An 11938-nucleotide genomic window follows, 5' to 3' on the forward strand; every position below is an offset into this window, starting at 1 on the left:
GAGAAAAGAACCTTTAGAAATGAACCAAGCATATCTTTGGCATCTAAGGCTTGGTCATATTAACTTAAGTAGGATTCAGAGGCTTATAGCCGATGGACTTTAAGTTCATTAGAGTTGGAAAATTTTCCAACTTGTGAATCTTGCTTAGAAGGTAAAATGACCAAGAGGCCGTTCAAGGCCAAGGGTATAGAGCCAAAGAAGTGTTAGAATTGGTTCACTCGATTTGTGTGGTCCTATGTCCGTCCATGCAAGAGGAGGTTTTGAATATTTTGTCTCTTTCATAGGCGATTATTCAAGATACGGATACATTTACCTAATGCGTCATAAGTCCGGTGCTTTGATAAGTTCAAAGAATACAAGGTCGATGTGGAAAAACGATTAGGTAAAGTATCAAGACACTACGATCGATCGTGGTGGCGAATACCTCTTAGGAGAGTTTAGGAATTACTTATCGGAGGCCGGATTCAATCCCAATTGTTCGCACTGGAACACCCCAATAGAATGGTGTAGCGAGCGAAGGAATAGGACTCTTATGGAGATGGTTAGATCAATGATGAGTTATTCGGAATTACCAAATTCGTTTGGGGATATGCTCTGAACAGCAGTATACGTTCTCAACTTAGTACCTTCTAAATCAGTTCTTCTACTCCCATAGAATTGTGGAATGGGCAAAACCCGTCTAAGACATATTCGGATTTGGGTAGTCCAAGACATGTGAAACGATGTTGATAAGTTAGAATCTCGTACAGAAGTTCGAGTGTTTGTGGGATATCCCAAAGGAACGAAAGGAGGTTTATTTTATAGTCCTAAAGACCAGAAGGTCATTGTTAGCACCAATGCCCAGTTTTTAGAAGAAGACTATATAATGGATCACAAGCCCAGTAGTAAAGTTATTTTAGAAGAACTTAGAGAGAACACGTCTACTTTAGTACCAACAGTACAAGATGAATTACCACAAGAAACTGCAACACGTGTCACACATGATACACAATCACAGACAGTGCCTCGTCGTAGTGGGAGGGTTGTTAGGCAGTCTGAGAGATTCATGTTTTTGGGAGAGTCTTCGGACTTGATCCCGGGTAAACATGAACCTCGAACATATGAAGCACTCCAAGATATAGATGCAGTATCTTGGCAAAAGGTAATGAATTCAAATAGAGTCTATGTACTCTAATAAGGTCAGGAGCTTAGAACCACGATGGTGTAAAAGCCGTTGGATGCAAGTGGATCTACAAAGGAAAAGAGGGAAGACGGAAGGTAGAAACCTTCAAAGCTAGGCTTGTTGCAAAGGGTACACTCAAAAGAGGGAATCGATTATGAGGAGACCTTTTCACGAGCCATGCTTAAGTCTATCCGGATACTCTTATCCATTGTTGCTCATATGGATTATGAGATTTGGCAAATGGATGTCAAGACGACTTTCCTTAATGGAAGTCTTGAAGAGAACATCCATATGAAGCAACGAAGGGTTCATTGAAAAGGCAAAGAGCATCTAGTGTGCAAGCTCAATCGGTCCATTTATGGACTGAAGCAAGCTTCAAGGTCTTGGAACATCCGGTTTAATGAAGTAATCCAGTCATATGGATTTATTCAAAGTCCGGATGAGTCTTGTGTATATAAGAAGTGTAACGGAAACGTGGTGGTATTTCTTGTACTATACGTAGATGATATTTTGTTAATTGGCAATAATGTCAAGGTATTATCAGACGTAAGGGTATGGTTGTCCAAACAATTTGATATGAAGGACTTAGGAGAATGTGCACACATTCTTGGGATCAAAGTTATAAGGGATCGCAAGAAAAGAATGTTGTGTCTATCCCAAGCTTCATATATAGATACAATCCTTGCTCGTTTTAGCATGCAGGATTCCAAGAAAGGTTTCTTACCTTTTAGACATGGAGTAGCTTTATCTAAAGAGATGTCTCCAAAGACATCAAAAGAGATAGAGGACATGAAAGCAGTTCCTTATGCTTCGGTGTGGGAAGCCTAATGTATGCAATGCTATATACGAGACACGATATCTGTTTTACCGTGGGCATGGTCAGCAGATATCAGAGTAACCCTGGACAAGGACATTGGACTGCGGTAAAGCATATATTAAAGTACCTGAGAAGGACTAGAGATTATATGCTAGTTTACCAAGCAGACGATCTGCTCCCTGTGGGTTACACGGATTCAGATTTCCAATCAGATAGGGATAACAGTAAGTCTACATCAGGCTATGTGTTTACTTTAGGAGGTGGAGCCATTTCATAGAGGAGTGTTAAGTAGAAATGCGTTTCGGACTCAACCATGGAAGCTGAGTATGTAGCAGCCTCTGAGGCAGCTAAAGAAGCAGTATGGCTCAAGAATTTTCTAATGGACTTAGATGTGATTCCTGGTTTGCCCAAAATCATCACAATTTATTGTGATAATAGTGGTGCAGTTGCAAACTCGAAGGAACCACGAGCCCATAAGGCAAGTAAACATATAGAGCGCAAGTACCACCTGATACGAGATATCGTGAAGCGAGGAGAAGTTGTCATCGCCAAGATTGCATCAGCAGATAACCTGGCAGATCCTTTCACTAAGGCCTTCCGGCGAAAGCTTTCGATCGGCATGTGGAGGGAATGGGAATCAGATGTATGGTAGAAGATATGACAGCTTAGTCATTAGTATAAGTGGGAGATTGTAGGAGTGTATACTGAAAGCCTAAGCTTTGTAAACATTCATTATGAATAAAGAATCACATTTGGTCTAATTATCTACATTTGTTTGTAGTTGTTCATTTAATTTATATTGTAGATAACATAGTATGTGGTGTCACATACAGAAGATGATGTTATCAGTACCTTATAAATTATAAACAGTAGCTCACGACCAGAATGGAAAGGAACAAACCATTAGAAGGTCGTAGTGTAATTAGGTATTAGTCTATCTTGACTATATAATTACACTAGTACACTCAGAGTGTATTGAGTAGGACCATTTGAGGTCGTTTCTTTTATACTGACTTTATAAAGGAACAAAGACCTCGGTTATTATGGAAGTGTGTGCTCTTAATCCTAATATAATAACAAGCACATATATTTGATATTTATTTCTTTAATTTATCAATGGGTGAGATTTAGTTCGATGAATCAATAAGCCCGATAAATTGGGAAATGATATCACTTATAGTGTGTTGTTGATTATAGAAGGAAGCTGTGGCCTAGAGATACTAGGTTGATAATGTCCCCAAGAGGAGCTCATAAGGATTGTCATGTTAAACCCTGCAGGTGGACTTAGTCCGACATGACGATAAGGTTGAGTGGTACTACTCTTGGACTTAGACATTAATTAAATGAGTTGTCAGTAACTCACTTAATTAGTGGACATTCGATATCTTAAACACAGGGAGACTAACACACTCATAATAAGTAGGAGCCCAAAAATGTAATTTGGGATTGGTAGTTCAATGATAGTTCTCTAGTGGAATGAATTATCATTGATAAAATTAAGTTGTGTGTTCGGGGCGACACGGGATGCTTAATTTTATCGGGAGACCAAAACCAATTCCTCCTCTCGGTCCCTATCGTAGCCTCTTATTTATAGAGTTCTATACCCACCTATACCCACCTTCTATACCCACCCAATAGGGGCCGGCCAAGCTAGCTTGGGAATAAGCTAGGGCCGGCCTAGGTATAAAATTGGGTGGCCGGCCCGAACCCAAGCTAGTAGGGCCGGCCAAATAAAATTAAAAAGAAATTTAATTTTAATTTTTATTATTATGTGGAAGATATATTTTAAAGAGAATTAAAATTAAAATATCTCTCTTGTAAAAGATCTACAAAAGATTAAAGAAAGAGATTAGATCTCTTTCCTTATTTGTAGATTGGATAGATGTTTTATTTTTTCTTTAAAAATTATTCACATGTTGATAAAATTAAAATTATAGAAATTTCCTTTTATCAACCATGAAGAGATTTTAAAGAGAAATTTTATTTTTTAAAAATTTCCGGAAACAAATTAGGAAGTTTTAATTGTTTATTAAAACTTGTCCTCTTTTGTTTTCCAATGATGTGGCCGGCCACTTGAAATTAATTGGGGAAATTTTATTTTATTTCTCTCAATTAAATCATGTCAAGGAAATTAAGGAAAATTTATTGTAATTAAATTTCCTAATTTGCCTAGGCCAAGGAATATAAAAGAAGGGGTGAGGGTGCCTTCACAAGACACAACATCTATTATTCCTCTCCCTCTCTTGTTCCTTGGTGTGGCCGGCCATCCTCTCCCTCTCTTCTTCTTGTGGTGGCCGAACCTCTCCCTCTCCCTTGGAGCTCTTGTGGTGGCCGGATACTACTCAGAGAAGAAGAAGAAGAAGAAGGAGAAAAAGCTAGCATCTCTTGGAGCTTGGTTAGTGTTTTGATTTTCTTCCTTGGTGAAGCTTCCTCTTTGTTGGCCGAACCTAGCTAGGAGGAGAAGAAGGTGATTGGTGGTTTCTCGTCTCGGAAGATCGTTGCCCACACAACGTTCGAGGTTAGAAGAGGAATACGGTAGAAGATCAAGAGGTCTTTCTAGAAGGTATAACTAGTAGTTTTTCCTTTTCCGCATCATGCTAGTTATTTATGGAAATAATACCAAATACAAGAGGCTTACGTTCTAGAATTTCGAATATGTTTTTCGAAGTTGTGTTCTTTTGTTTCTTTCTTTTCCTTGTGATTTGATTGTTCTTTTTGGTTAACCTAAAGTTATTTTAGGAAATTAAATATTAGCTTTCTATTAAAGGTTTTGTCTAGTCGGTGGTGGTTGCTCCCATATCCAAGAAGGCCATGTGCCTCGCCACGTCAGTACTGGGAACCTTTTATGGAAATTAATATTTAATGGAATTAATAACTTAAGGAGACTTGGGTCGAACGTGTTAAGTTCCGCAGGAGATCCAAGTCAAAACCTAAAAGAACAAATAGATTAAGTTTTGGATCAAACGTGTTAAGTTCCGCAGGCGATCCAAAATTTAATTTAAAAGAACACATGATAGCTAGGAAAAGGTTCAGACCTTAGTACAAAATTTTTGTACAGTGGAACCTATAGGTTTTCCGAGTAGCAACCAACACTCACAACACCCGCGACTATCGGAGCCTCCCCCCAATCACTCATCCTACACCAAGGAGCTATCATCGTCGATAACCTTCGCCGAATCGACGACGTCAGCACCAAAGTCCTGGCCGACGTACAGAAAGGAGATCTCCCGAGCGGCAGCATAACCAGCAACACAGGGCCATTCCTCGGGCATCGCATGAACAACCCCGACCATCCGCTCGGGAGGAGGAGAATAGAGGCAATGCGTCGAGGGGTGAAATCAACATCATCGCCGGAGGACCGACCGGAGGCGACTCCAACAGGGCACGCAAGGCGCATGCAAGGTAGCTCACGATCCATGCAGTTGACTGCAGTCAGGAGCAGACGAATGAGCCCGAGATCAACTTTGGGCCTAGGGACCTCGAGAGAGTCGAAGTCCCACATGATGACACCCTCATCATCCGAGCGGTAATAGCTAACTACACCATTCACCGCATCTTTATTGATACAGGCAGCTCGGTCAACATAATCTTCCAGAAGGCCTTCGACCAATTGCAAATCGACAGAGCCGAGTTGCTGCCGATGACAACCCCCCTCTACGAGTTCACCGGTAATGAAGTTTTGCTGGTCGGACAGGTCCGGTTGGCTATTTCGCTAGGAGAGGAGCCGTTCAGAAGAACGCGGACTTCTAACTTCATCGTAGTCAACGCTCCCTCCGCGTACAATGTGATCTTGGGGCGACCGACCCTCAACGAGTTCCGAGCGGCCGTCTCCACCTTCTGCCAGAAAAATCAAGTTTCCAGTAGAAGACCAAGTTGGAGAAGTCCGAGGGGATCAACTGGCAGCCCGGCGATGCTACGTAGAGATGGTCCGAGCCAAGGCTAAATCCGCTCGGAAAGTGCCACGAGTCGAGGTAAACGCTATAACCGAAAAGCCACCTTCTCTAGGTTATGAAGAAAAGGAGGAGGTACAGATCCACCCTACCCGACCGGAGGCCACGACCTTCATAGCATCCGACCTGGAGGCAGGCCAGAAGGAGGAGCTGATCGGATGTCTCCAGCGAAACTGCGATGTCTTTGCTTGGTCAACTCATGAACTGCCGGGGGTCTCGCCGAGCGTAGCGCAGCATGAACTCCACGTCCGACCAGACGCTCGGCCGGTGAAGCAGAGGAAGAGGGACTTCAGCGCTGAACAAAATGTAATTATTCGAGCTGAAGTTGAGAAACTGCTGGAGGTCGGCCACATACGGGAGGTGCAATTCCCGAGCTGGCTCGGCAATGTGGTGCTGGTCTCCAAGCCAGGCAACAAATGGAGAGTCTGCATCGACTTCCAGGATCTAAACAAGGCATGCCCAAAGGATTTTTACCCTCTGCCCCGGATCGATCAGCTGGTAGACTCTACCTCGGGGTGCGAGCTGATATGCATGCTGGATGCCTACCAGGGCTACCACCAAGTGTCGCTCGCTCAGGAGGATCAGGATAAAGTGAGCTTCGTTACTGCGGACGACACCTACTGCTACAACGTGATGCCGTTCGAACTCAAGAACGCTGGGGCTACCTACCAACGACTGATGAACAAAGTATTCCGGGAGTAGATCGGGCGCAACCTGGAAGTCTACGTGGATGATATACTAATCAAGTCACTCCGAGCGGCCGATCTTTGTACAGACATAGAGGAAACCTTCCGAACACTGAGGAGGTATGGAGTCAAGTTGAACCCCCAAAAATGTCTGTTCGGAGTAAAAGGCGGGCGCTTCTTGGGATATATCGTGACCGAGCGGGGCATAGAGGCAAACCCTAGCAAGGTGAAAGCATTGCAAGACATGCCGCCTCCCAAGAATCTGAGGGAAGTGCAACGCCTCACTGGCGGGATAACGACGTTGTCAAGATTCATCTCTAAGATAGCCGACCGGAGCTTGCCATTTTTCAAGATCCTGCGCCGGGCCACCAAGTTCCAGTGGGATCAGGAGTGTGATCGGGCATTCGAAGAGCTAAAAGCCTATCTTAACTCACTACCTATACTGGCTAAACCAAACGTGGGTGAGCCACTCCGTATATACCTGTCATCAACCGAGCATGCTGTCGGCTCGGCACTGGTAAAGGGAGGTGGAGAGGAGCAGCCAGTGTATTTCTTGAGCCATATCTTAAAAGATGCTGAGTCCCGCTATACTGGTCTTGAGAAGCTCGCGTCTGCCCTAGTCCTGGCCGCACAGAGGCTCCGTCCGGATTTCTTGGCGCATACTATCATCGTTATGACAAACAGCCCGCTGGGAAGAGTACTCCTAAACCCTGAGGTGTCCGGACGGCTCATTAAGTGGACAATAGAGCTCAGTGAATTCGACATCCAATATCAACCCCGCTCGGCGATCAAGGCGCAGTACTTGGCAGATTTTGTAATTGAGGTACAGAATCCCGAGCCCGAAGCTTTGTGGAAAGTATTCGTGGACGGATCGTCCACTCGGCTCGGGAGCAGAATAGGTATTTTACTACTTTCTCCTAAAGAGGAGCGGATGCACCTATTCGTCCGTCTAGATTATCGGGCGGCAAATAACGAGGCGGAATATGAGGCCCTCATAGCCGGCCTACAGGCCGCGCAACATGTGGGAGCCCACCGGGTGATACTGTACTCTGACTCCCAGTTGGCCGCTCAGCAACTCTCGGGGTCCTTCGAGATAAACAGCGCAAGGCTCCGACTTTACGTGGAGGCCTTTGAAAAGCTCAGAACTAACTTCACCGAGGTTGTTATACAGAAGATCCCCCGAGCCGAGAACCAGTCAGCGGATGAATTAGCCAAGCTCGCTAGCTCAATATCACCGATCGTCATCCAACAACCAATTGAGCAGGTGTCCTTAGTGGCGCACATTGACCGGATGGAAGGCCTCATATTCCCGAGCGATTGGAGAACAACCATTATAGAATTTTTACGTTCGGAGGCCACGCCGTCCGATCGGGAGGAAGCCCAGCTACTGAGGAGGAGAGACGGCCAGCTCACACTCATTGGGGACCAACTTTACAAAAAGGCGTTCTCCCGCCCGCTGCTGAAATGTGTCAGCTCGGAAGACGCAGAATATATTCTCCAGGAAGTACATCAAGGATCCTGCGGAGGCCATCCGGGTGGGCGATCGTTGGCTAGGAAGATCCTGCTAGCCGGATACTTCTGGCCAACTCTACAGGAAGACGCCGCTCGGACCGTCGCTACCTGTCTTTCCTGTCAGAGGTTCCACAGCTTCTCCCATAGGCCAACGGAGAAGATGAAGGCGTCTACTGTGTCCTGCCCATTCGACCAGTGGGGTATGGATTCAGTGGGGCCTTTTCCTATGGCGACCGGGCAACAAAAGTTTTTATTAGTGGCGGTCGACTATTTCTCCAAGTGGGTCGAAGCCGAACCACTGGCCAAAATAACCGAGCAGATGGTCAAAAAGTTCATCTGGCAGCATATAATTTGTCAGTTTGGCATTCCTCGTCGGCTCATTTCGGATAACGGGCGGTAATTCGTTGGTCAGGAGCTCGGAGAATGGTGCAAAGAATACGACATCGAATAACACTTCACTTCCGTGGCGTATCCTCAGAGCAATGGTCAAGCCGAAGTAGCCAATTGGGAGATCCTGCGAATACTTCGGGTTCGGCTCGATCACATGGGAGGAAGCTGAGTGGACGAGCTACCCGGCGTGCTATGGGCCATTCGCACAACCCCAAAAGAGGAACGGGGGTAACACCGTTCCACTTGGTATATGGGGGCGAGGCGGTCGTCCCAATCGAGATCGGAGTCAAGTCTGATCGGATCCGGAACTACGATGGGGACAACGCCGAGCGAAGACAGCTGGAGTTGGACCTAGTTGACAAAACACGAGCTAAAGCAGCCGTTCGGCTGATGGCGTACCAGCAAAGAATGAAGCAGAATTACAACAGACGTGTAATTCCCAGAGCATTCCAGGTCGGCGACCTAGTATGGAAGAAGGTGAAGCCGGTCAGAGATGTAAGTAAGATGGCAGCTCCCTGGGCGGGGCCCTTCAGAGTCGTCGAGAAGCTTCGATCGGGTGCATACTATCTGGAAGATGAGGACGGACGACGGCTAGAACGACCGTGGAGCTCAAACCATCTCCAGCCGTACCGAGCGGGGTAAAAGGTGCGCCGGTGTAGTTTATCTCATGTATGCCTTGTTCGTCTGTATCCTTTGGCTGCAGGAGTAAAAAATTAAAAAAGACAAAGGATATGAGCATTTGTCGCCGAATGGCAAAACTCCATGAAGACCGTCGAGCGATGACGTTAAACTCTAGAGTCGAACCGGCGACTATAAACTCCCCGGCCCGAAGACCGTCGAGCAGCGATGTTAAACTCTAGAGTCGAACCGGCGACTATAAACCCCCCGACCCGAAGACCGTCGAGCAGCGACGTTAAACTCTAGAGTCGAACCGGCGACTATAAACCCCCTGGTCCGAAGACCGTCGAGTAGTGACGTTAAACTCTAGAGTAGAACCGGCGACTATAAACCCCCCGGCCCGAAGACCGTCGAGCGGCGACGTTAAACTCTAGAGTCGGACCGGCGACTATAAACCCCCCGGCCCGAAGACCGTCGAGCGGCGACGTTAAACTCTAGAGTCGGACCGGCGACTATAAACCCCCGGTCGGAAGACCGTCGAGCGACGACGTTAAACTCTAGAGTCGGACCGGCGACTATAAACCCCCCGGCCCGAAGATCGTCGAGCGGCGACGTTAAACTCTAGAGTCGGACCGGCGACTATAAACCCTCGACCCGAAGACCGTCGAGCGACGACGTTAAACTCTAGAGTCGAACCGGTGACTATAAACCCCCCGGCCCGAAGACCGTCGAGCGGTGACGTTAAACTCTAGAGTCGGACCGACGACTATAAACCCCCCGTCCGAAGACCGTCGAGCGGCGACGTTAAACTCTAAAGTCGGACCGACGACTATAAACCCCCGGTCGGAAGACCGTCGAGTGACGACGTTAAACTCTAGAGTTGAACCGGCGACTATAAACCTCCCAGACGGGACAGCGTCGCGCAGATATACTAAGGCCCAACGTCTAGGGCCGATGATCAGCGAGCCTTGATCCTAAGGACAAGAATAAAAAATGGCGTGCGCCTACTTGCGCCGACCAGCGAAAAGCTAACGGAATGGAAGGTCGTTCGACTAAACGGCGCAGTTGAGAAAAACACTTCAACAAAAAACTAACAGAAGTTCCATGCGGAATGAAGGTCATTCGACCGAGCGGTGCAGTTATAAGAAACACTTCATTCAAGATAACAGAGCAAAAATTGGCATTCCAAAATTACAGTTATAAGTTCGCCGATCGGGTGGAGTACAGAAAACACTTCATTCAAGATAATCGAAAACATGCTTCGGAATGGTGGTGAGAAGCACCGCATGCTCCGTAGCAGGGATGACCACGGATTCAGGGAGCTGACCCTTGGACTTCAGATAGTCCGTCGTGGCGGTGATGGCCAACTCGAAGGCAATGACCATCCGATCGCAGACCTTCTCAACAAATTCCGCCGAGCAGATGTACTTCTGCCTCAAGGTGGCGACACGGCCTGGTTCTGCCTCCTGGTACTCCTTGAAGGCGGTGCGGGAAGCATCAAGAGTCTCCTGCAAGGCCTTCAAATCGTCCTTGAGAGCCGTCGCCTCGACCGAGCGACCCTTCTTTTCGCGGTCCAGCAGATCCGCCAACTCCTTTACCCACTGTTCTAGGGCGCGGGCCTCCACATTCTTCGCTTCCAAATTGGAGATAGCGGTATTCTTCCGAGTGGTTGCTAGTTCTATCTTGCGGTCATAAGTTTTGACCTACTTTTCAAGCTGGTCAAGAATGTATGCCTGGTCGGCCGTCTTCTTCCGCTCGGCCTCTAGCTGCTCCTTGGTCTTGGCCAGCTCCTTTTGCAGCTCGGCATAGGAATGGCCCTGAGAAGAAGACGGGCCGCCCGGACTCTTCAGTCTCTTCAGCTCCTCCTCCACCATGGGCAAGCGGTTGGCGACAGCGATGTTTTCCACCCATCTTTGATGTACACAGAAGTGTTAAAACGCTGACCGGGAAGACTACATAAAAGAGCAGAAATGAGGCTTACCCCTGTGGACTGCTGCATATGGCTGTCAGCCAGTTTGTCGAGCGGTATCATGGCAACACGGGCTCAGGCGTCCACCCACATCTCAGCAAGGGGCCCCTTGATAGTGATCATGTGTTCAGGAGTCGTCGGCTGATCTGACTCGGCCATAAACGTCTCAGTGGGGAGGTGCAGGGTGGCCTTAATAGTGCGGCGCTGGCCCGGAGTCGTGTGAGCGGACGCCGAGGGATCGGAGGCCGGGTTGGACATCGAGGACAGCTTTTGGTATAAACATTTATCTAGAAATAAACATTTATTTGAGGATCAAGCTAGGGCCGGCCAAACCATTGGTTCATGGGTGGCCGACCCTAGCTTGAACCCAAGCTTAGGTGGCCGGCCCTATTTAATTTAAAAAGAATTTTAATTTTAAAATTTTCTTATGTGAAAGATATAATTTATTGAAGAGATTAAAAATTAAAATATCTCTTTTATAAGTCTCTACAAAAGATTAAAGAAAGAGATTAAATCTCTTTCCTTATTTGTAGATTAGAAAGGATATTTTATTTCTCTTCTTTATAAATTATTCACATGTTGAAAAATTAAAATTATAGAAATTTCTTTTTATAAACCAATCATAAAAGGGATAAAAATTATTGGAGAAATTTTTTATAAAATTTCTGGAGACAAATTAGGAAGTTTTAATTAATTAAAACTCTCCTTGTTTTGTTTTTTTAAAGTGGCCGGCCATTGTTTTTAAAAGAAGAAAATTGTTTTAATTAACATAATTTTTATTTACATGGCAAAAGAATTAAGGAAATTTTGTAATTAAATTTCCTAATTTGCCTA

General features: G+C 46.1%; 1 pseudogene; it reads right to left on the minus strand.

Annotated features, from left to right (window-relative positions):
- The window catches only part of LOC122004244, a 61532-nt pseudogene extending 50170 nt beyond the window's left edge, over nucleotides 1-11362 (minus strand).
- Between the last annotated feature and the right edge of the window lie 576 nt (nucleotides 11363-11938).

This window comes from Zingiber officinale, chromosome 7B (assembly GCF_018446385.1).
Source record: "Zingiber officinale cultivar Zhangliang chromosome 7B, Zo_v1.1, whole genome shotgun sequence".
Taxonomy (NCBI): domain Eukaryota; kingdom Viridiplantae; phylum Streptophyta; class Magnoliopsida; order Zingiberales; family Zingiberaceae; genus Zingiber; species Zingiber officinale.